The 24,865-nt window shown below is 33.6% G+C and overlaps 1 protein-coding gene across 1 annotated transcript in view; it reads right to left on the bottom strand.

Moving 5' to 3' along the window:
* The window catches only part of OTULINL (OTU deubiquitinase with linear linkage specificity like), a 40,567-nt gene that overhangs the window by 9,541 nt on the left and 6,161 nt on the right, over positions 1-24,865 (bottom strand). The window lies entirely within an intron of this gene.

Here is a 24,865-nt window from a genome sequence, read left to right as displayed (position 1 = left end):
TAAGAAAATATACCAATAACTAACATTCAGATAGTTTCCCTATACTTAGCCCAAATAAGAAAGATGAGCAGTGATACTGGTCTTTATCCAATGCTCAATATGCAACTTAACAATAATGACAACAACATCAATAGCAATAACAACAATGGGTACATCTGGTTAGACTTGACTCCTTTCCTCAGTGGTAGGAGGGGAACATGAAGAGAGAAATGGCTATTGTGAATTAATGACTCCACTAAATGAAACCCCTTAAACTAAAGAAATTCTATCCACCCATTTGTTTATCCTTATCTGACCTGTCTAGAACCCAAATACCCTAGTTTGGTATTTGTAAAGGGCTTCAATTCCATTTTTCTACCATGCATGTGTACACACATACACGTGTGTACATTATGTATAATTACATTGTACATATATGATACACACATACGTCCTTTTATGTAAAGTATTATATGTAAATAAGTGTGTATGTATAGGTATATAATTATGCTATACATATATAGCACACACAACTACATACATATACCCTTGTATGTATGTATGTTTATACAATTACATTATACATATACAAATAAAATATATACATATATACATACACACATGTGTATATGTATTATGTATATATATATGTGTGTGTATGCACACATACATATACACACATAGATTCATACACACAAAGGCATAATTTTTTTTCTTTTTTCCAATGAGATGAGGAACTATGCTTTGGGGGCAAAATAGTCTTACATAACAGCAACTAATAATAGCTTGTATTCATAGAATATTTTATAAAAAATAATTTTTTAAAAAGCAGATAAAATACAGCTTTGTAGTCTCAATCAGGGAAAGAGCAAGGACTTTTCCCTGTCTTTGTTTCTTCCTTTCTTCAGTTATCCATTCAGTACCACATAGGGAGCATATTCATTGCTTTACTATTCTTAAGGTCAGCAAGATTATAAGCTTCAAAACTGTATGGGGTGGATTCAGGCACTGGAGGTTCTATCATCAGAAATGTCAAACAAACTGCATACCACATGCTCTCCCTGATAACATATTAAACAAGAACTTTGATGTTTATCACCCCATGACTGGGGATTTAAAGCTGACTTGGTTGGATTATATACATGTCAAAGCAAATTCATAACTTTTAAAATGTAATCCTAACATAGTAATATAATTTCTTTTTAAAAAATACTTACAAATCCTTTACCCCTACTACCTTTAAAAATATATGGTTTAATTAAAGCTGGCATCTGCCAAGTAATTTTAAACATGCTGAAGTTTACGTATAAAATAATAACATTTTGCATTTTATTTTATTATGTGCAGACCATGTTATTCTAGAAGGCATAATGTATCACATGTAAAATAAGAGGATCCTGGAACTGGCTAAAATCAAAATGAGGAAGCAACCTTTAGAATAAGGATGGGCTCTTTCTTCCAGTTAGTTCCATAATAATTTCCTCTATTCCATCTGATCCAGTAACAAGCAAGTGATACAAGAATAACAATATCCACATTAATTTTGATTGTAGGTATGTAAAATTCATGGTATTGTACAAGCTGGTTTACTTTCAGACTAATGACCAATAAAGGGTTGGCTTAACAAACTGAGAGCAGAAATAAGATTTCTTTGAAGTTTTAAAACTTGCTTAAAAAGGATTCCCCACCCCTGAAAACATTTAAAAGTGTTCATTTACTTGTAAGATTTAATTACCTAATTATAAAACATTCTTATATATCCATTTCTTCACAGCATTTAGTAAGCTGTAATTTAGTAAACTAGTTACAATTACTCTATGTAACTAAAGATAATAAAACCACATTTCCTCTAACTCTGTAACTCAGGCTACTGTGGCAATTAGTCTGAATTAGAGAGGTTTCATTCTATGTTTTTAAAATGACACATTTACTATTCATGTATATAGAGGAAAAAAATTAAAGCTTTTAAAATCATAAAAAAAAACACCTGGCATTTATTTGTGTTTTTTCTTAATATTTTTTATATAGTCTGTTCATCTCCAAATACCTTCTCTTCTGACGTCAATAAATATTTGGAACCAAATAGTTTTAAAAACCTTCACAGTAAAAAACATCAGACAGTTTCATAACTTGATATTTATATCATTTGCCTATTGTGTGAAAAACATTCTATCAATAAAAGCATTACTATAACCATATTAAAAACAATCTTTTCGATTTAAAAAAATTATTTTAAAGTCTATTTTAAAAATATAAAAGCAGATGTTGGATATCTGTAGGTATTTCTTTTAAGGTTATAAGACATCATCACAGAACTGAGACTGGTAAAAATATACCTTTAATCATCTTAATTTTTGGAGAAGAATACAACTTCAAGAAAGAAAATTTGATATCCTAAAGTCAATTTCATTTATTATTTGATTATAAGTATGACATTAATCCCTGCAAAAATCTGAGAACATGTTATTAACAGGTGATATGTGATTATTTAGAAAGGGAAATATGATGATTATCATGTATCAGGAAGGAACATAGGTTCACTAAAAATTTATACTATGCCAGTTTTATTTCCTTTTTAAAATTTTTAATAGGGTTAATAGACTGGTAGATTAGGAGACTGCTATAGGAATAATTTATCCATTTCAGAGAATGACATAATGTGGAGACTGATGCAGTAAACTCTATCTGTTTCTATCACTGTCTTATTATGTGATAGCAAGTCCCTTGATACTTCTAAGCCTTTCCATATGGGCAAAATAAAGGGGGATCAAATGATTCCTAAAGATAGCTGTAGCATTCCATGATTCCAAAAATTTAGTTTCACCACTTTATAATATCCCCCATGGCATTTTCATGTAGGTATTCTCAAGATTTTCTCATCTTGTAGAGATTTTTACTCAAGCATAAAGCCTCCTGCATGGTCCTTGAGCTACCATTTGTAATCTGTGAATGTGATAAAAAGAAATGCATAAATCCAGATTTTGCTTTATAGACGAAAAATGAAAGACAAACTGAAAATTTTCTGAACTGTAATCCAAAGAATCAGGTTAAAGAATTACATTCCAGAGTCAAGGTTTATTTATAGTTATTTCATTGTTCAGTTTTATGTGTTTAAAGCTATTTCCTGGCCTGTATCAATGCTTATTTATTTATTAGGGTCAGGTAGTGAACTAGTATCTAAACAAAAAAGCCTGGCCACTATTTTTAACGTTGTAGGTAAACTCAAACAATAAACCATTCTAAGTCACAGGAGGAAAGGAGGGGATTATTGCTAGAGTCTCATTCCCAAATTCCAACTTAACATATTGTTCTCCATGCCTTAGCTATACAACCAATTATGTTGTCGTCACCCAATGACATCACTAAGCATATACCAACTGTATTATTCCCTATCTACTCTGCTCTATTCTTTGTTCTAAACTTACAAAATGAAACTTAGTTCTCATCTCAAGGTCTTTGGCTTAAATTGAGACAAATCATTGAGCCCTTTATTATGAAATTCATGTCCTGTCAATAAAAGAGTTATCTTACTCAGAGAAAACATGCCTCAGTCTACTTTCATTGAATTTTATTTGTGAGGATCTCTGTAGGCCACATATTAACTTCATTTAAAAATATAATGTAATATAGGTTTTATTGTATTTTTACTCATTTTGTTAAATAATTTCCAATTGCATTTTTATCTGTTTCTACTGCTCTCAGGAATATTGGTGCATGACATATATTTGACATCTTTATACCATTCTGCCTAAGCAAAGCCTAAGTGAAAAGCTAAATATTTTAAATTCTAATTTGGTGTTCCTTGAGCTGTTGGATGCTACTCTCATGCATAATCTTTCATTATTTAATGTCTTGACCACAGCTAATTTAAAATTATATTTTAAAATGAATAATGAAGCACTCAGCAGGCATTAAGACTGAACTAGCATTAAAGGTAGCAAGTAAAAAGAGACCAAAGTGACAGGTGTTAAAGCCAATTCACTTCTCATTCCTAGAAACACAAATAGCTTGGTTATACACATTGCTAAATCCCCATTTTTCCACAAATACTGTTACTCACAAGAGCTTTTCACTGTCATTGTATTTATCCTCTCTAAAATAAAAGATAGCTATTATATTACATTTTAAAATATCAACTCTAGAGCTTAGGTTCAGGTGGCATTTCCTACATCCTGCTATCATTTATTCTTTTCCATAATTTATAAAGATTCAAAGAAAAAGAAAGGTGCTATAATACTCAGATTTTTATTATTCCAAGTACTCTTCAAGGACAATATAACCCTACAGTGGAAATTAGCAACATTGTGCTTTGACATGGCATGGCATTTGTCTTAAGTTACAATGAGTTGTTCTTATTTTTCTTTAAACTATCTTCTATATTCTACTTGAAAGTAAAAAAAAAAATGAGCTTCCCTTCAAAAATAATGAACTATGTCATAATTATTGATATCATTTGCCTGAATGATATTCCAGTCAATAGATTCTTATATCCACAAGGAGTCAATAATTCCATTTTAAAATTAATAAGGGTTTTCCAGTAGCACAGAAGAGTTTAAATGGGATCCATAGTTCTTATCACAGATAATATAGCATACATAACATCATATTTATTCTATCTTACCCCTCACCTTGAGAATCATAACATATCACCCTTTCCCAGTTTTGAAAAGTAGATGTGGTTTCTTTTTTCCCCTTTATAAACAGGTTGCTGTGATTTTTGGAAGATTTCCATAAAAAACATTTGAAAATACAGAAATGATTTTTAAAAAAGCAAAATGAAGCATGTTCATATCACTTCAACTCCTCTCATTTTATTGACATTTCCACTTCAATAAACATTGATTAACCCCTTAGGTATGCAGATACCAGAGCACCGTTTTCTAGGTACTAGAAGAATTTTTTAAAAGAATGATCCCTGCCTTCCTACAGTTCACAAAATAATAGTATATAAAACATGTAGGCAAATAATTATAACACAATGATAAAGCATGATAATTAAAGAGGAAATGTACAAATGTTGAATGGACTCCTTTAGAAGATTAACAGGACAAGTATAAAAATTGCAAAGATTGAGGAAAGTTATGGTTGGAAGATCTTCATGGCAGGGAGATGGACAGTTATATTAATAAAAACACAGATTCAGGGAAATAACAAAATCCAAATTTCTTTGGACAACAAATAAATCAATGATTTAGGTAATTGTTGTAGCTTGCTGTGATATCAGGTCCTGATGAAGTCATTCAATGTTATCTACATTTCCTATCTTTGTATCATTTGTGAATTTAATAAGCATGACATTTATTTCTTTATTCAAGCCCCTGATAAAAATGTTGAACCTCAGTGGATGAGCTGGAATTCAATATGGAATATGATTAGAAAATGTAAGTAGCATATAATAGAAAAAGTACTGATTTGCATTCGGAAGACTTGAGTTTGAGACTATTCTGTCACTTAGTATTTAATTGTCTAGACCCCCATTTTCTTAGATATAAAATGAGATTATCAGACTAGAATCTAGGGTCTCCTAGTTGCCAGACCATCCCTAAGTTCTGAATCCTTTAGTTCTAAATCCTACGGTCCTAAATGAACTTAGGAATCAGAAGGCCAGAACCTGTTTTGCTAATTACTACTTATTTTTGGTCCTAAGATTTTGAAAAACACAGTCTCTGAGTCTCAGTTTCCCTATCTGTAAAATGGGAACACTGATACTTATATGCATACTTTACATCGAGTTGTAAAAATCAAATTAATGGGGGTTTTTTTGTTAGAAAACATTTATAAACAAAACAATTCTCAGTATTCTCATTATCCTTTCCACCACCATACCCACCCCAATTGTATTAAATTGCCAAAGTTTTTTCTGGAGACAATCTCTTAGTCTTATTGATGAGGTTTAGATTTGGGGAACCCAAATGAAATTAGGGTTTCTGGTGGTCAGGGAGTTAAATTAGGTCTAGTGGCAGATTCAGGGTTCAGGGAATAAAATGGAGGGGTTTGTGTCCCCTGCACCCCCTTGGGATTCGGCACAAGCATAGGTTCTCTGTAAAGGAATTTACAGACCTAAAAACTTGGATTGATAATAGAGGTTTATTAAGGGGATTGGAAGTAAGGTTAAAGTGTAGTTAAGGAAATAAGTGAGGGTAAAGAGAAGAGGGCACTGGAAAAGAGTATTCCAGTGGGCAGAAACTCCTTGGAGTGCCAAGCATGGTATGGCTGGCATGTTTGGAACCTTTGCAAAGAGAGGGTTTTAGTTTGGATCTTTCATAATAGGGGGCTTTGGCTACAAGCTGACGGGGTGGGGGTGGGGGGCTGGTGGGTGGAGTCCCAAGTTGGCTCCTAGCTGGATTTCAGCTTCTAGCAGGAATTTGAATTGAATTCAATGGGTTTCAGAACTGAGCTGACCGACCAGATAACAAAGATGAAACTGTGCTTTGGAGTGGAGTCCCCTCACTGAGGCAGAGTTGAAGGAGATTTTCTCTTTTAAGGATTTTCAGTTTTGGGGGTCCCCTTTTCATTATCCCTTGAGCTTTGGGGTCTAAGCCAAAGCAATCATTCCAGCCAGGTAGAAATGAGAATTGTTGATAGGCTTTGCAGTGTATTTTATGGACTTATAGTGTTTGGAAGAAAGCTGAATCTATCTGAAATACTATTTGTTAAGTATAAAGACAATTCATCTATTTCTTCCTTAGTTGTTAATCTTTATATGGCACTAATAGCAATGGTTCCAAATCAAAACAAAAAGGAATGGTTTGACAAAATAAAGTGTATGAAAGATATAATATTTTGCAACAAATCACTTCCTTTCTCTGGGCCTCAAGACTCTCATCTGTAAAGTGATGACATGAACAAAATGATCCTTGAAGTCCTCCTCTGAAGGGAATAAAAGTCTTATGAAGTAAACTTTCTACTCAGTTTCACTACAGCTACCAGGATAAACTAATAAAAAGAATTAAGAAAAAATAATTATCTTCTCTAATTTCATCCTGTTTCAGACTACCCCAAAACAGAAAAGTTCCATCATTAAGCATCCCAGTGATGCTGTCCTGATACATGGGATTTCATTACATTATTTATAAAAATCATATTTCCCCACAAATGTTTAGGCATTTTAATTTAAAAAGTGAAAGCCTGTTTCGTAGTTAATAACACTGGATAACAAGTTCAAATAATAGCAGTTATAATGAATACTTAGGTAAGTCCTAGATTTTAGAAGTAGAAGGAGATATAAAGATCATTGAAAGTAAACTGAAGTTCAAAAAAAAGTAGTTAAGGGGATTTGTACTTGGTCACATGTTAGAATCCTAAGATAAGATCTGAACCCAGATTTTCCCAGCTCCAAGTCCAAAACTCTATCTACAATACCACAACACTTTAGGATTTAAAAATTACACAAGAAATCAATTATATTAAAATACAGTCTTCAAAATAATAAGTTCATAGACTGCAGATTTAGAACTGTTGTTTTAATTTCTCAAGTAAGTTATTTGTCCAGGGTGAAAGTAGTGGACTTGAACACAGATCTTTTCTGACAGTTCTCTAGCCACTAGGAGACATTGCTTTTATGATTTAAAGTAAATGTGACATGTAAGATTTTCAACTGAATAGAAAGTAATGCTGGCCATTCTTATCCAAAAAGCTGTTTTGAATTTTTTTCCACTTTCTAAACTCTATAAAGCTGAAATGAATACTGAACATTAAACAGGAAACCCCCTCTTCCAAAAAAAGAAAAAGAAAAGAAAAGAAAGAAAGAAAGCAAAACGAAGAGACACTTACAGCAGGAAGTCATGTGATTCTTCAGGCTGTAGTTGTAAAAATCCTCATAAGCATATTCTAGTCCCCAATTCACTTCATTTTCTTCCTCTTGCTTCTACTTTGATATTTCCTGCTTTTGCTTTGAAATTTCCAAACACATTTGGTGCAATATTTCTTACAATCTTTTTTTTTTTTTTTTTTACAATACACACTGCCCAGGTAGCCTTCAGATATTCTAACTTCTATTCCAAGCCCAGCCTCATTCTTAGTCTCAATTTCTGCTAGCACAATTTTCTTATCTCCAACTACTATAAACAAAGTGAAAATGTATCATTTTTTTCTTCTACTTAGGGTGGTGCACCTTTTTTCTATTTGTGACCACAAAGCCAGAGGGGAGAACAGGGTTTAATCAAAGGTTACAAGGAAATAAAAAGAAAGTTAATTTATATGAGTTTTTGTGTCTTTTTTCCCCCTAACATAGAGATTCAACAAAGGTTAAATTAACACCAATTTAAATATTTTAGTAAGGTTCATAAAACTATACAACAATAATAACAACTATTGCTAAATATGTGTCAATTTTTCTTTACACTTAAGGAAGAGAGAGAAAAAGGAATAGAAGAGGTCTCTTCTTTGGGCCTCAGTTTGCTCATGTGGGAAACTGAGGGTTAAATTAGTTGTAACCTCTAAAGTCCCATCCACTTCTATGAGAATTTGAGGAATGAGGGAAGGAAAGGGAAAGAAACTTAATTGGAGAGGGAAGATGAAGCAACAGAAAGAAAACCACATAAAGCTATGCATAGAAAAACAGAAGATAGAACAAGAGAGAAAGGATAGTGGGAAAGAGGAAGGAGTAAAAGGTGTATGAGAGGGGCCCCAGAAGTAGTAGGTAAGGTGTTTGCCACATCCTGAGCTGTATAACAAAAGAGTCACCTTTTGTCAAGATTATGGTGGACTCAGGACAATTTAAGACTAGGAGTTGGGAGGTTTGTATTTAAATACAAGTGATAGAGGGCTATCAATCACTAACATCTAAGAGGAAAAAAAAATTCTCTCAATGTAAGGCAAAGGGGCTTATGGGATAATGTCCCTTAATATGCTCATATGTGCTCACACATCCTCAAAAGGGGAAATGATGTCAAAGGTATATGGGCCCAAACTGAAAAGGAAATTATCCCTTTACTTAATCAAAGTGGGCTAATTGGTAGGTCAGATTTTAGTTTCATACAAGAATAAAGAAAAAACCTAACTGACTACCTTGCCAAGGATTGGAAAAGCTTTCTGAGGAAATTTTTTAGAAGTTAAAATTGCAAGGAACCTGAGGGATTATATTTGCCCACACCTTCATCTTATAGGGAAAATAGATTCGGAAAGAATTTTTTCAGTGTTATACAGATAATAAGTGGAAGAACTACTAACATCCAGTTCTCCAACCCTAAAACCCATCTTTTCTGCTAGATCTTGTTTTCTTCCAAGACAACATGAAGATTGAAGCTCATCCCCTCCACCATGTTAATTGGTGAAGCTGTTCAGAAAGGACTTTCTATTAATATACAAGAGAATGGAACTTGAAACTAAGTGTTATTGGCTTTTACCACTTATATATGTAGCCATTTAGCCACTAACCCCAAATTTTCAACTGTATTTATGGGGTGAGAGACAGGAGAAAGAGGTTTAGGAGAGCATATTCTGAGCTCCAAAGCAAAGACAGTGGACAGTGGAAACTAGACGTAATCATTCTTCATTTTGAACCTGGCCCCTAAATACAGTTTTTTAAAATCTGTCCTATAAACCTGCTCATTTGTTTTGTGTATGGAATTTGCTGTTCAGTTATTTCAGTTGGGTCCAATTCCTTGTGACCCAATTTGGAATTTTCTTGGAAAAGATACTGGAATGGTTTTTGATTTCCTTCTCCAAATCATCTTACAGATGAGGAATTGAGGCAAACAGGGTTAAGTGACTTGCCCAGGGTTATACAACTAGAAAGTATCTAAAGCCTGATTTGAATTCAGGAAAATAAATCTTTCTGACTCCAGGGCCAGCACTCTATCCACTGTGCCATGTAGGTGACCTGTATATGGAATAATCAGCGTTATAACTAATCACTAGCAATTATAGAACCCATAAATCAGTTTGGAGGAAGGTGAACAGAGTAAACTGAAGGAGCCCATCTCAATGGGTGGAAGAAGCTTAACTTTATTAATTAATAAAGATATGATTTTTTTCTCATAAAAGTTTCAGACCTTCTTGAGATCTATCCATCAATGGGCCCTAGATTAGGAACCTCTTGCTAACTAAGTGCTGAGCTCAATGGTTTCAAAGTGCCTGAAGGCCTGAAAATGCTCTCAAAACTTTTTAAATCTGAGAGCACTGGAAAAAGTCCTCTTTACCAAACCATTTATAATCCTGGGATTAATTCTAGTTTTGCTTAATGTTATTAAGCAATCATTTGGATGGCCAGTTCATCGAGTACTGATATCAAAAACATAAATCTGGGACAAGCTCTGTAGATGAAGTATAAGTGGGGGCCAAACTTGAACAAAGAAGGAAAGATGGAGCTGAACTGCACTAGAGAATTTGCCCAAATTAATGATCCCGAGTATTGTCCAGTTCAAAGATCTTTTTATACAAATATCTTTAGAACAAAGGCATGGGATTGAGAATTTTGGACCACCACAATATACACATAATCAAAATGGTGGGTGACTCAGAGATGAATGAAGAGACAAATGTTGATCAAACAAGCACCGGCATATATCCAATGATGACAATAGTAAAAGAGTAATGAAGACATCACTGTGGAATTGTGTGATCAAGAAAAGGAGAGAGTCAGTCAAGTAGCAAGACTGAAGGATGACATATATCCGAAGTGCTACATGGATATCCCTTAAATATTAAATAAAGAAAAGAGGTTCCTAATCTAGGGCCCACTGATGGATAGATTTCAAAAAGGTCTGTGAACTTTAATGAGAGAAAATTATATCTTTATTCAATATAATTGGTTTCTTTACATTTTAACTTATGCATTATTCTGAGAAGAGATCCATAGGCTTAATCAAAGTGTTAGAGGAGTCTATGAGACCAAAGGAGGCTCAGAAGCCCTGACCTGGAGAGGCAATTGCTTGGGTATAGTCTATAAAGTTCAACGAAAAAACAAACACCAATATTATCAGTTCTGACAAATATGGATACCTTGTCATGTAGAGAATATCTCCATCCTTGAGCTTAAATATCACTTGAAATCTAGTATCCACTGTTGGTGATAACTCAAAACATGTTTTTGTTTTGTTTTGTTTTTTTAATCTCCACTATTCAAAATCTTGAGATGTTTATTTCCTTTCTTTGGCCATATCTACCAGATTCTCTTTTGAAAAACAAAATGGAAAAAAATTCTCTCTCTGTATTTAAAAAGCCCTTTATTCTCCCTCTAGTTTTTAGTCCATTATACCTTCCTTTTCTCTAAAAGGCACATGCTTGCACACACACACATGCTTACACACACACACACACACACACACACACACACACTCTCACTCTCTCTGTCTCTCTCTCCACACGCACACACGTACACACACACACACACACAAAATGGCAGGATCAGAAGTTCTCTGAGAAGATGAGTGAAAGCTTAAGATTCAAGCACTGGATAAAAAAAAAAAATCCTTTTCTCCTCCTTTTTCCTCGTCCCTCAACTTACCCTAGGGATTGGCAACCTTGCCTCCACACTTGCTCTCTAAGCACATTTTCTTTAACAATTGAGGAAGGACCCTGAAATTTGGGTTAAAATTCCTCTAAGTGTGAGATACCCTAATGCCAATGCATCCTTAAATACTTAAAAGTGTTCTTCAGCCAAAGAAGTTTAGAATTATTGATATCTCATGGCAAATGTACCCCTCTGTCCCCCATTTATACTCCTATTCACCTATCTCCAAAAGGAAAGCTTTAAAATAGATATAACTTTTTTAGATCTGAAGACTACAGGAAGAAAAGGTTTGGGCAATTGGGCAATTTTGGGTAATCTCTTAACTTAAAGATTCCCAAAAGTTTCAGGAATGTCATACAAAAATGGTATCAAATAACTGAAGGGAATAAAATGGGATTTAAGTTATTAAAAGATGGAACAAATGTTTTGAGGTCATGAAGCTGCAATAGTTGGAAGAGAAATTACTTAGCACTAACCTAACTTTCTGGACTTTGCCTCCTCTCCAGCAACATTGCTCCTTCAGGCACCCTCTGTCTTCACCTTCCCTTCTTTTCCATTCCCCATTAATTAATTTTAATCTAATTTCTAATTAACTTTAGTAATATAGTTTCTCCCATTAGAATGTAATAACTTCTTGAGGTCAGGAATTGTCTTTTTTGCTTGTATTTGTATTCCCAATATTTAGCACTTAGTACTGGACCATAAGTGCTGAATATTCTTTACCTGTCTAAAAATAAAGACAAAGAGAATAGTATAATTATGGTCAAATTAGCCACCTTTCCACATTCTGGAAATACCTTGAAACAAAATGAATAGGATTTTTTTTTTGCAGAAAAATCCAGGAATATTCTAAAAATTGAAAAACATGACAATACTAAAAGACAATTTTTCCCCATAGTTTTATGTTTAAGATCACAAATTCAAAGATTTAGTGGTAGGAGGAACTTCACGTCTTTAGATATGAAGAAAAAGAGGTACAGAAAGATGATGAGATTTTACTGCACTTCCACAGATGAGTAGAAGAGATGGGGGTCTCTGTGTCCCCATTAGTATAGTCAGGTTATTAAAACCATATATGACTAGGTGGTGCTGTGAATAGAGCCTAGAGTCAGGAAGACTCATCTTCCTGAGTTTTCAATTATTAGCTATATTACTCCGGGCAAATTACTTAATCCTATTTGCCTTGGTTTTCTCATCTGTAAAATGAGTTGGAGAAGGAAAGGGCAAACCATACCAGTATCTTTGCCAAGAAAATTCCAAATGGGTTATGAAGAATCAGGTATGACTGAAATGACTAAACAATAAAATAGTCCCTACTTTCCAAAATTGTTGTGAAAATGAAATAAGATAATAATTGTAAAACACTTAGCACAGTGCCTGGCACATAGTAAGTACTACATTATTGTTAACTGTTATATGTAAAATCATGTACTCTCACTATTAAGGTTGGCTTCAGTGGGTATTCTTAAACTGAGTCATATTCTGTCACCTGGTAGTATCTTTGCATTAAAATGTTTAAAAGGTTCCAATCACCCAGTAATTACATCCTGAAATTAAAATACTTTTATCTTGGAAAGAATGACCAGTAAGATTTTCAGTAGCAAGTTCTATCATGAACCCACTGCAGTTATTAGTAGTCTGATTACAGGAATCAGCATGTTTTATCTGACATTCATGTGAAACTAAGACCAAGAGAATCAAGTTAATGAATTGAATAGGGATCTGCTCCTTGACAAAAACATTGAGAGGATTTTTTTTTAAATGACCATATAAGTTCAATATTTCCATTACCCTTTTGCTGAAAATGCAGTCCTGAAGCCATTCAATTCAGCCTATCACATTTTGAAAAAAAAAAAAAAACTTGATTTTTTTTCTCATTCCTTTACCAGTGGTCTTAAAATTAGGGTGCAGAATGTCATAAAACTTGTTTACCAAATGGTGGGTGGGGTAGACTGTTCCTGGCTGGTGATTTCTAATTTCTTTACCATTATTTGATACAAGAAAGATACAGAAAAAAGTAATTCTAAAATTTCTTTGGTCTTGGAAAGATAGCACACCAATAAATATTATAAGTTAAAAAAAAAAAAACTAAAGTAAGCATTTTATAACCTCAATTGCAAAGAGAAAATCTAGGGAGAGTGATGAAAATGAAGAAAAAAGTGGTAGCTAAGAAAATCCATCATATCAATCTGTTTAAAATTTGGTGGAGTCTGAAAACTTAGTTTCATAAGCCTCTGCTCTCTCAATTTTGAAAGTACATTCTTAGGGTCAATATTTCCTCTTATTTATTCAGATTTTGTAACCAGAAAAGATCTTACATTCTGATATCCCCATTTTAGAGGTGAGGAAACCAAAGCTTGCTAAGATGTATATGTGGCTTGTACACATACTTGTGGCTTGCAAAGAGACATTTGTCAGGGTAATGGTGGCTATTTATTGCTCAAAAAGGTTTCCCTTGCAGAGGTTTCTTTCCCAGGTTTGCCTGGGGTTTTGATTAAAGCATCCCGCTACATGAAAATCAAATTTCATTGGTTCAGTTGACTCAGTTTAAGGAACCTTATACCAAAGACAGCAATGAGAGGGTGGAGGGTGTGTGTGTGTGTGTTTGTGAAAGAGAGAAAGAGAATACAGACAAATACCTTTCCTTCTTCAAGTAAATAACCATAATTAAAAGTTAATAACTGCATAAAGTAATAATACTGCATGATCACAAGCCATGTCATAAATTCCTTCTTCCCTATGGGAACACTAGAGATCTACAATTTCTGGATTAAAATATACATACCATGTGTGAACATATGCATATATGTAACTGTACTACAAATAGATGAAATTTTAGACATAAACCCATATGTACCTATATTTCTCTTGGGCAAATCATTTAATTCTCTGGGCCTAAATTTCTTCATCTGGAATACAGGAATTCCAATCTTGAAGGATATAAGGAAGATGCTTTGTAAATTATAAAGTGCTAGGTGATACATACACACACACACACACACACACACACACACACACACACACAATGTGTTCCAAAAGTCTTAGTCCTATTTTAAGCTTTACTAAGATTTTTGTATGTATATGTATATCCATACTTTTTACCATGACAACCAGGGGGAAGGAGGGTATGAAAAGCAAAAAGGTAAATTTAGTTTTCTCATCAGGTCTCTGCTTAAGTTCAGGCAAGAAATCCAAGATCATAAATAATCACAATTTCTATCTCAGACAGACACATAGAGCTTTAATTGTTAAAAATATAGTATTCAAAATTGTGGTATATGAATATTATGGAATATTATTGTTCTATAAGACATGACCAACAGGATGATTTCAGAAAGACCTGGAGAGACCTACACGAACTCATGCTGAGTGAAATGAGCAGGACCAGGAGATCATTATATACTTCAACAACAATACTATATGATGACCAGTTCTGATGGACCTGGCCATCCTCAGCAATGAGATCAACCAAATCATTTCCAATGGAGCAGTAATGAACTGAACCAGCTACACCCAGAGAAAGAACTCTGGGAGATGACTAAAAACCATTACACTGAATTCCCAATCCCTATATTTATGCCCACCTGCATTTCTGATTTCCTTCACAAGCTAATAGTACAACATTTCAGAGTCTGATTCTTTTTGTACAGCAAAATAACGTTTTGGTCATGTATACTTATTGTGTATCTAATTTATATTTTAATGTATTTAACATCTACTGGTCATCCTGCCATCTGGGGGAGGGGGTGGGGGGTAAGGGGTGAAAAATTGGAACAAGAGGTTTGGCAATTGTTAATGCTGTAAAGTTACCCATACATATAATCTGTAAATAAAAGGCTATTAAAAATATATATATATATATATAGTATTCACATTAAGTATTAATTTGAAAATAAGTAAAAAAATAGTTTTGGGAATTTGTACTTGTAGCACACATAAGTAGCTTTGTTGAAATGTTTAGTTTCTTAAAAATAATAATAAACAATAATAAAACAAATAGTATGTTTTCAATTACCATTAGCAAACACCAATTCTTCAAAAGTAACTATGAATCATAAAAATATATACCGTGTTTAAGATTAGTAAGTTTCTTTTTCTTTTTTCTTTTTTTGCTTATGCAAAGCTGTGATTTCATTGATATAAAGCACTCTCAAGGAGGAAACCCCCTTTATTAAAGCAGACCTACACCTGCTTTGACACATAAACAGTTGCTGGGTTCATTGAGAAGTTACAATATCACACAGCCAATACTAAGGCTGAACTTGAATTCAGGTATTCTTCACCAAGGAATCAGCTTTGTATATGTTATGCCATGCTGTCTCTCAATAAAGATAATTTCAAAATCTGTTCTATATAAAATACTGAAATACTTTTGTGGTTTATTTTCTATAGTCACAAAAATTCAAAACAAGGAAAGAGAATAATATAGTGATTGCTGAGGGGTTGGTCTGCTTCAAAGTATAAGAGGCAATTGGTGGAGTCATGGATGGAGCTGTAGGCCTAGAATCAGGAAGACTTGAATTAAAATCCATCCTCTGACACTTATTAGTTGGGTCAGAAGATATGGGTTCAAGTTCTAACACCTGAAGCTTATTACTTGTGTGCTGTTAGGCAAGTTCCTTAATTTCCATGAACCTCAGTTCCCTCATGTGTAAAATTAGATGGTTAGACTAAATAGTTCTTAAATTTACTCAATTGTAAAATGAGGATAATAACAGCATCTACTTTCCAGAATTTCAGTGAGAATCAAATGAGATAACATTTATAAAAAGTGCTTAGCACAGTGCCTGGTACATAATCAATCTTCCATAAATGCTTATTCCCTTCTTTTCCCTACTATCATGGGCAATGGGCAAGGTGTAAGGAACTTAAGATTCTAGTCCTTGTTTGATTTGGTTAGTGATTTGCACAATGTCAGCTCTTTCTGGACTTTAGCTTATTCATCTGTAAAAATATATTTTAGAACTGGATGATTCCTAAAATCTTCTTTGGCCCTAAAATTTGGTAATTTCCCATAAACTATCCAAATTTCAAATCATTCGGTAGACTATTTAGGGAATAATGACATATATGTACTTTATGATTCTAAACTATTGCAAAATAACTCTAAAATTCAACTAAAGCCAAAACAATGACTCAAAGACTGTAACAGGAAAGATCTTCTCAGCTGTTTCCAGAAGATTTATTGTGTGTTGACCAAAATCACACAAAATTTAGTAGCATCATCCTTAAACCACATATTGTTAGTATTCTAGGTCTTTTAAATCAAGGAGTTCCCAAAGAAGTTTCATTACATAATATTTCCTAAAAGTCAAGTCCTATAATGGCAAAAAACAATGTTTTTTTTTCCATTGTTACAAGAGCAGGTTCAATGAAGGGAAGAGGGAAAGATGGCTTTGTCTATTTTTTCAGAAATTACTTTGAAATAAAAACAAAAGGCATCAAGAAAATTCATTTAAAAAAATTAATGTTTTAAAAATACCTAAAATTGACCAGAAAATAAAAACAAAAGTAAGCATAGGATAATAGATAGTAGGAATGCTAATGTAGGATCAAAATAAGACAGCACAAGAACATAAATTCTGTTCCCGCCAGAGCATATAACTGAACAGCTAAAAAGAAATTAGTAATCACTTTGAAATAGAAACAACAAACTTTGAGTAAAACAAAGCTGATGATTCTCTCTCATACATTTTAATTGATTTTTCACTTTGTTTTGGTTTTAATGAAGCAACCAATAAGACAAACTTTGTATCATTTGTGTTGGCATTTCAAAAACATGATCCTTGGTTTTATGTTTATATTGCTCTGGTTTCAGTTTCAAATTGGGTAGCCAGCTTGAAGTTTAGTTTGGAAGGAAGAATTAAACTCACTTTTAAATATGCCAAATCAAACGTAGTCCAGCTTTTCTTGAGTGTTGAAATCATTGCAATCTGGAGTTTCATTTTTAGAAAGCAACTGATTAATTTCAGTTTAAAATAGTGACTTTCAAGCTTTTCCAGTTCTGAATCAGCCCATTTTCCTCCCTAAGCATTTCCATCACTTTAAATAAACCATTCTGGAGAAACAGTGACACTCCATTCTTCCACTCACACCAGGGAGGATGAAATGAAATGAAATTCCTATCCTTGCCCTCCTGGGCTCTCTACTCCTAACAAAAAGCAAAATCAGCCAGAGGAGACTGTTAATAGAACCCAAATAGAATTTCCTAAAGCATGTTGCGTCTACTTCTAACTTGCTTCCTCAAGCTATTCAAGATTGATTTTTGTAGACTAGAGCCAAGGAAGGAGAAAATGCTCATAGCAATGCAATATCACTAATTGAATTGTTTGTGTTAGTCTTTTATCAATCTACTGACTATAAAGTTCTTGAGAATAGTGACTCTCTTTTACTGCTGTTTGTATACAACAGTGCTCAATCCAGTGTCTGGCACTTAGTATTGCTTAATAAATATTTATTGACTGATGACTAGATAATAAGCTTCATGAGGGCAGGAGAGTTTACTTTCAAATCTCTATATCTTTCTCAGATTACTATCTAACTTACTATACAAAAAGCATAGATATAAGCTTGCTGTTGTAGAAAAAGAGCATCAGAGGAGGTCAGAAGATATGGGTTCAAGTTCTAACACCAGAAACTTATTACTTGTGAGCTGTTAGGCAAGTTCCTTAATTTCCATGAGCCTCGGTTCCCTCATATGTAAAATTAGGGGGTTAGACTAGATAGTTCCCAAATTGCTTTCCTGTTCTCAATCTATTTTCTTAAACTCAATATATCTAAAACAAAATTATTATTGTTCTATAAGAAATAATCAACAGGATGATTTCAGAGAGGCCTGGAGAACTGATGCTAAGTGAAACAAGCAGAACCAGGAGATCATTGTACGTGGCAACAAGACTATACAATGATCAATTCTGATGGAAGTGGCTCTCTTCAACAATGAATTGATTTAGACCAGTTCCAATTATTCAGTAATGAAAAAAGCCATCTACACCCTGGAAGAGGACTGTGGGAATTGAGTGTGGAACACAACATAGCATTCCCACTCTCTCTGTTGTTGTTTGCTTGCATTTTTGTTTTCCTTCTCAGGTTTTCTTTTTCTTTCTAGATTCGATTTTTCTTGTGCAGCAACATAACTGTATGGATATGTATACATGTTGGATTTAACATATATTTTAAAATGTATTGGAATACTTGCCATCTAGGGGAGGGAGTGGGAGAAAGAGGGGAAAATTTGGAGCAGAAGGTTTTGCAAGGGTCAGTATTGAAAAATGTACAAAAAAATTTGTAAATAAAAAGTTATAATAAAACAAAACAAAACAAAATTCATTATCTTCCCCCAAAACCCTCCTCTCATTCTATCTTTTTTTTATCACTATCATCTTTGTTTTGACTCAAAAAGAGTCATCTAGAAAGTCTTCTTCTTCCTTACAACTTGTACCCAATCAATTGCTAAGTATTATTGATTCCACCTCTTCAATATATGTCATATTCTCTCTTGTTTTTCAGTTGTTTTAGTAACATTGGATCCTTTGTGATCCCATTTGGGGATTTCTTGGGAAAGGTACTGGAATAGTTTGTAATTTTCTTTCCTAGCTCATTTTTCAGATGTTGAAATTGAGGCAAACAGGGTTAAGAGACTTATCCAGGGTCAAATAGCTAGTAAGTCATCTGAGGCTAGATTTGAATTTAGAAAGACGAGTCTTCCCGACTCCTATCAATCATACTACTTAGCTGCCTCCCTCCATATTCTCTCTGCCCATTCCCTAATTCAGGAATTTGTCACCTCTCACCTGGAGAGGTCAACAATCTCCTAACTGTTCTACCTAACTCAAGTCTCTTTCCTTTCCAATCTATCCTCCATCTCAGTGCTAAATTGATATTATGAAGCCATAGGTCTAGTTATGTCACTTCTCTGTCTAAAGAGCTCCAATGGGTCCTTCTTGTCTTGATGATCAAAATCAAACTTCTTTGTTTCACACATAAAGCCTTTCAAAATCTGGCCCCAACTAACTTTCTAGTTTTATTATACATGTTCTTATTCATTGGCACACTCCAATCACACTGGTATTTTTGTTGTTTTTCACATAATGGAATTCCATTTTCTATTTCTGTGCTTTTACATAGGCTACCTGTCATATCAAGACTCCATCCTTACCATGCTTTAAACTTCTTCTAAAGTTCAGCTTAAATGCTCATCCTATAGGAAATCTATCTTGATATACCCAAGTTGCTATCATTCTCCTTTCAGAAATATTTTGGACTTATTTCATTTTCTCTATTTGTGTTCTTGTATAGACTATAATTTTCTAGGGGCCAGAAACTGTTTCTAATTGGCTTAATATTCCCAGATTGCAACATATAGCCTGACACACAGTAAAAATATAATAAATGATTGTTGAATTCAATTGTTGTCCACTCACCCAATCACTAAACACTTGACTGTTCTTATACTATATTCCCTTTGCTAGAAGAAATGTTCTAAAATTCATTCCATTTTACTTGCTTCTAATTGTGTTTCTCCATGAAAACATCCACAACCAACATCCTCAGAGAATAAGACTAATGGATTAATAAGAAATATTCAGCCTCCAAAATTCAAAACTTATACTGAAGTTTCCATAGAAACTTTTAAAAAAGGAATGGTTCAAAAGCATTTTTGCATGGAGAAAGAATTATTTGCAAAATTTTTAGTTGACAGATTACAATGCTAAGAAGCACAATATTCTATATGATAACAAAACACTAGAAATTCATATCCTCTAATGATGAATCTCAGTAATAGCACTTTTAGACTATTGTCTACAGTACTCTAGAAGTGAAAATAAACAAAATTTTTTTATTCTCCTAGCTTAAACCTATCCATTTTAGCAGCTAATCAAATAGAACGATAGAAAAGGGAACTAAGGAAGGAATAAAATGTTTCTAGAAAGCTAGAGTCCTTTTTAAAGCATGTGGAAAGTTGCTTTTTTAATTGTTGTGCAGCTGCATTAAAATTTTCCATGAAATAAGCAGCTAGTTGGATAAAAGTCCAAAAGATCATCTTTAATAATTAACCACTTCACAGATTTCCATTCTGTCATCTAATATTGCTAGAGAACTTTATGGAGAGAAAGAGCCTGAAACAATCATTCTTTCTACTTAAGTAGCTTCTCTGAAAAGGTAAGTTGAAAGTTAAAGCTAGGTGAGACTTCAATTTTTTTTCTTGATAATACTTCTGTTCCAGAATCATAAACAGTTGAGAATTTTTAGCTATAATGACAGCTATCTAACAAGAATAGTCAATTTTTTGCTTTTAAAAGCCAAGCTGTGGCATATGAATGTAGTGGAATCTAACTATTGGGCAATTAAAAATGAGCAAGCAGATTTCAGAAAAACTAAGAAAGACTCATTTGTAATGGTACAGAGTGAAATGAACAGAACCAGAAGAACACTGTACACAGTAACAATAACAGTGAGTGATGATAATAACTTAACATGTCAAATTGTACCAGGATATAAAAAAACATGGGGACTTATAAAATTTTAGCTCTTTCTGAGCACCTAACATAGAGTTGTTCAGACAGCAGGTATTTAATATTTGTTTATTGGATTGAATCTCATAAGTGATTTAAGAAATTAATACCTGATCAATTAAAGAAAAAAGCAGTCTATTTTTCTGTGCTGCTACAACAAACTGTCAAATCTACATAACTGAGATAAAATAAAACAAAGTAAATTCAATGAATCAGCTAGGAAAACCAGAAATTAGTTTTATGCAGAAAAAAAGATATTTTTACAAATAGACTTACAAGTAAACTTACAGCAGGTACATCATATGGCAAACTGCTAAGCACAGCATTTCTTTGAGTATCACTAAGAGACCATTTTTTAAAATTCCTAGATGAATGCTAGCAGAGTCCCTGCAAAGATAAAATGCACTATTTTTTTAATTCCTTTTTTTTTATAAAGGAATTAACTCATATGTATCATGAAATGAATGACTTGGATGCAAGGAAAGAGCAAAAGTAACATTAAAGAGAAGAGCAGAAAACCACTTAATCACTACAAGGGGAAAGTTTGCAATTATAATAGTTGCAAAAATGACTTTTAGATCTATATATCCAACCTTCATTTCTCTCCTAAGAAGCATGCCCATGTCTTCAGCTTTGTGGTAGACATTTCCATTTTGATGCTGCATAGGCATCTCAAACTCAATCTGTTCAAAACAGACATGATCTCTCTCCTGAAATTCACCACTTCCTCATAATTTGACTATTCCTGTTGGATGCTCTAATCTTTCAGTAATATAGGTTGAAAATCCTAAATCATCTTCTACCTTTCCCCCTCACTTTCCCTTCATCTAATCATTTATTTGGCAACTTTTATTGAAAACTAATGCTTGTCAGGATTTCAGAAAGCCTGGAAAAACTGACATGAATTGATGCTAAGTGAAATGAGTAGAACCAAGAGAACATTGTACACAGCAACAACAAGATTATATGATGATCAATTTTGATGGACTGAGCTCTTTTCAACAGTAAGGTGATTCAGGCCAGTTCCAATGGTCTTGTGTTGGAGAGAGCCATCTGCACCTGAGAGTACTGGGGGTATTAAGTGTAGATCACATAGTATTTTCACTTTTTTTGTTGTTGTTGTTTGCTTGCATTTTGTTTTCCTTCTCATTTTTTTCTTTTTGAGCTGATTTTCTTGTCCAGCAGGATAATTGTGGAAATACGTATGGAAGAATTGCACCTATTTAACATATATTGGATTGATTGAATTGCTTGCTGTCTAGGGGAAGGAGTGGAAGGGGAATGGAGGGAGAAAAAATTTGGAACATTTTGAGTTTTGAAAAGTGAATGTTGAAAACTATCTATGCATATGTTTTGAAAATTAAAAGCTTAAAAAAAAAAGAATGAGATTAGTCTTAAGGATCTTCCAAGAAAAAAAAAATCAATGTTTGTTTTACCTCCAAAATCTGTCTTGAATTTGTCTCCTCATTCACACCAAAATACTTTCATTAAGACCTTCATTCCCTCCTAACTGATCTTTCTCTAATTTCTCCCCAGTCCAAAACATCCTCCAGAGAGCTGTCAAATTAATATTTCAAAAGTATAGACCTGACTACATCCCTCCTATGTTCAAAGGGTTATTTTTTAATCTCTAAATAAAAAATAGAGATCTCTGAAATTTAAAGTCCTTTGCAGTCTGGATTTAATCTAAGTTTTATGTCTGATTTCACAGTGTTTCCTCTCATGCAATAAAATGAACTGTTATTCCCTGGATGCTACACCCAATCTCAAACTTCCATGCCTTTATTTTGGCTGTCTCTTAGATCTAGAACCCTTTCCCTCCTCACCTCTGCCTCTTAGAAGCCCTGCTCTACTCAAGGCTCAGTTCAATTGAAACCTCTTACGTGATCTCTAAAAGAAGACTTTCTTATCTTAGCATTCCACCTCCACCGTGTAATTATTTTCTATCTTTTATCTTTCATATATTTTGGATTTACTTATATAACTCCTGTCCCAGAGTCAGATAGTATAAGTGTTTTTCCTCATTGATGGAAATGAATAGCCTGCACTGCATGAAGGGTTGAGTGGAGATGGGGAGAAAAGTAGGGCTTTAGTCTAAATCCTCTTCTAGATTCTTCAAGGGCAATGCTCTTTAAGAATTTTCAAGTACCACTCCTCTCTAGGACTCTTTAAGCTTTAGGATTTTCCAGTCACTTTGAATACTTCGGGCTTCCAGCCTTAAGAAGGAAGAACAGTTCAGACTATTCTGAAGAATAGTCCATTAGTCTATAAAATGCACTATTGTCAGAGAACAGATGAAAGAGATGATCAGACAGTCTCCATCATGTCCCCATCTCCATCTGGTTATGCTAGAGAGTTTGGGGAATTTTCTCTTGGGTAAGATCTAGGACTTTCTATCTTTGTTGAGTTGAATTATCTCTTTCCAAAGGGAGAGTTCATTCATTCAGTATTGTCTAGTATATATTCTCCTAGGTATACTTTCTATAGTTTCTATTTTGCTATGATTTGGATAAATGGGTTTCTTTGTTATTCTTTCTGTGTATCCAATGTGAAAAGGGTGTTTGGTGGGAAAGTTTTGTCTCAGATACACAACTTGTATTCCTTCTTCCCCTCAAATAATAAAGCAATCAGAAATTAGTTTGAACCTGATATATCCCTTATACTAATAATATTTAAGGGATCAAATAAACATAATTATATCCTAGTACCCCCTCTTTCTGAGGAGAACAGAATGGCCTCCAATCCTAACTTTCAAGCTTTAGGACTCTAATTTTCCTGTCACTTTGAGTACTTCTGATTTCTATATTTGAGAAAGATGGAAGAAGCCAACCTCACTTCAGACTATTGACAGAAATGTCCTGGGAAGAGATGAAAGGTGCAGGTATCACATTATTATTACATCATGTTTCTCTGAGAAGAAATGAGTCTTCCTTGGAGAAGGGTGGAGGGAGAAGAGATTAAAGATGTCTATTCTGTAACCCTTTAAACCACACAGCAACAGTTCTTAGTACATATAGGCCCTCCCTACATATGAGTTCACTGTCTATACTTATCTCTATATGTATTATTTTCCCCAATAGACTATACTCTCCTAGAGGGCAGGAATTGTTTTCATTTTTGTCTTTGTATCCCAAGCTGAGTACCTGGACAAGTAGTTGTTTCATAAATACTTGTTGAATTGATTTAAATTGATTTTTAAAAGTTCAGTGTTTTCATAAGATCTCATACTAATTTCTAAAGGAAAGAACATTGCAAATAGCCCAATGAGGAGTCCTTATCATTATCCCCAAGTGTTATAATAATCAATATGTTTATGTGTGCATTACTTAGGACAAGCAATAATTCCGATATTGCTTCTTTTGTGAGTGACAGCAGTGATTATAGGTGTGAGCTTCTAGTGAGGTTAGCGCAACTCATGACATTTGACCTTACTAGATAAAACTATATTGAGATGATTTTCCCACCTCTAATTAAGTATCTATTAATTGAATGTAAGATTTTGTGGCATACATATATTTTAGTGCTCCCTTTTTCTGCATTTTTAAATTCTGTGGTTTTTACTTTTAAAAAAAAATGCAAAGTTTGTGGCTCTTAAGGAACACATTTCATTGACAAAGATATGATAGACAAATCTATTTATTCAGGGAAATCAAATATCTCAAGGATCATTTATGCCCACAATAAAACTGCATCAATGATATAAAGTATAAAGAAAAGGTGAAAAACAAACAGAAATACCAAGAACTGAAAAACCATTGCAATAAAACAGTTTAATTAATCTTCAGGAAAAAGTTGCTATTAATTCCATTATGATTAAAGTTTGAAGACATTGAAAAGATTAAGGGGGAAAAATTGCTAACTAAAGAAATGAAGGGGAAAATGTCTTGGGAAAACAACCTGAGTATTAAGTATTATA

The sequence above is a fragment of the Sarcophilus harrisii genome, chromosome 1 (genome assembly GCF_902635505.1).
Source record: "Sarcophilus harrisii chromosome 1, mSarHar1.11, whole genome shotgun sequence".
Taxonomy (NCBI): Eukaryota; Metazoa; Chordata; class Mammalia; order Dasyuromorphia; family Dasyuridae; genus Sarcophilus; species Sarcophilus harrisii.
Note: the sequence above shows the minus strand (reverse complement) of the source record. Positions and strands in the feature narration are given on the sequence as shown.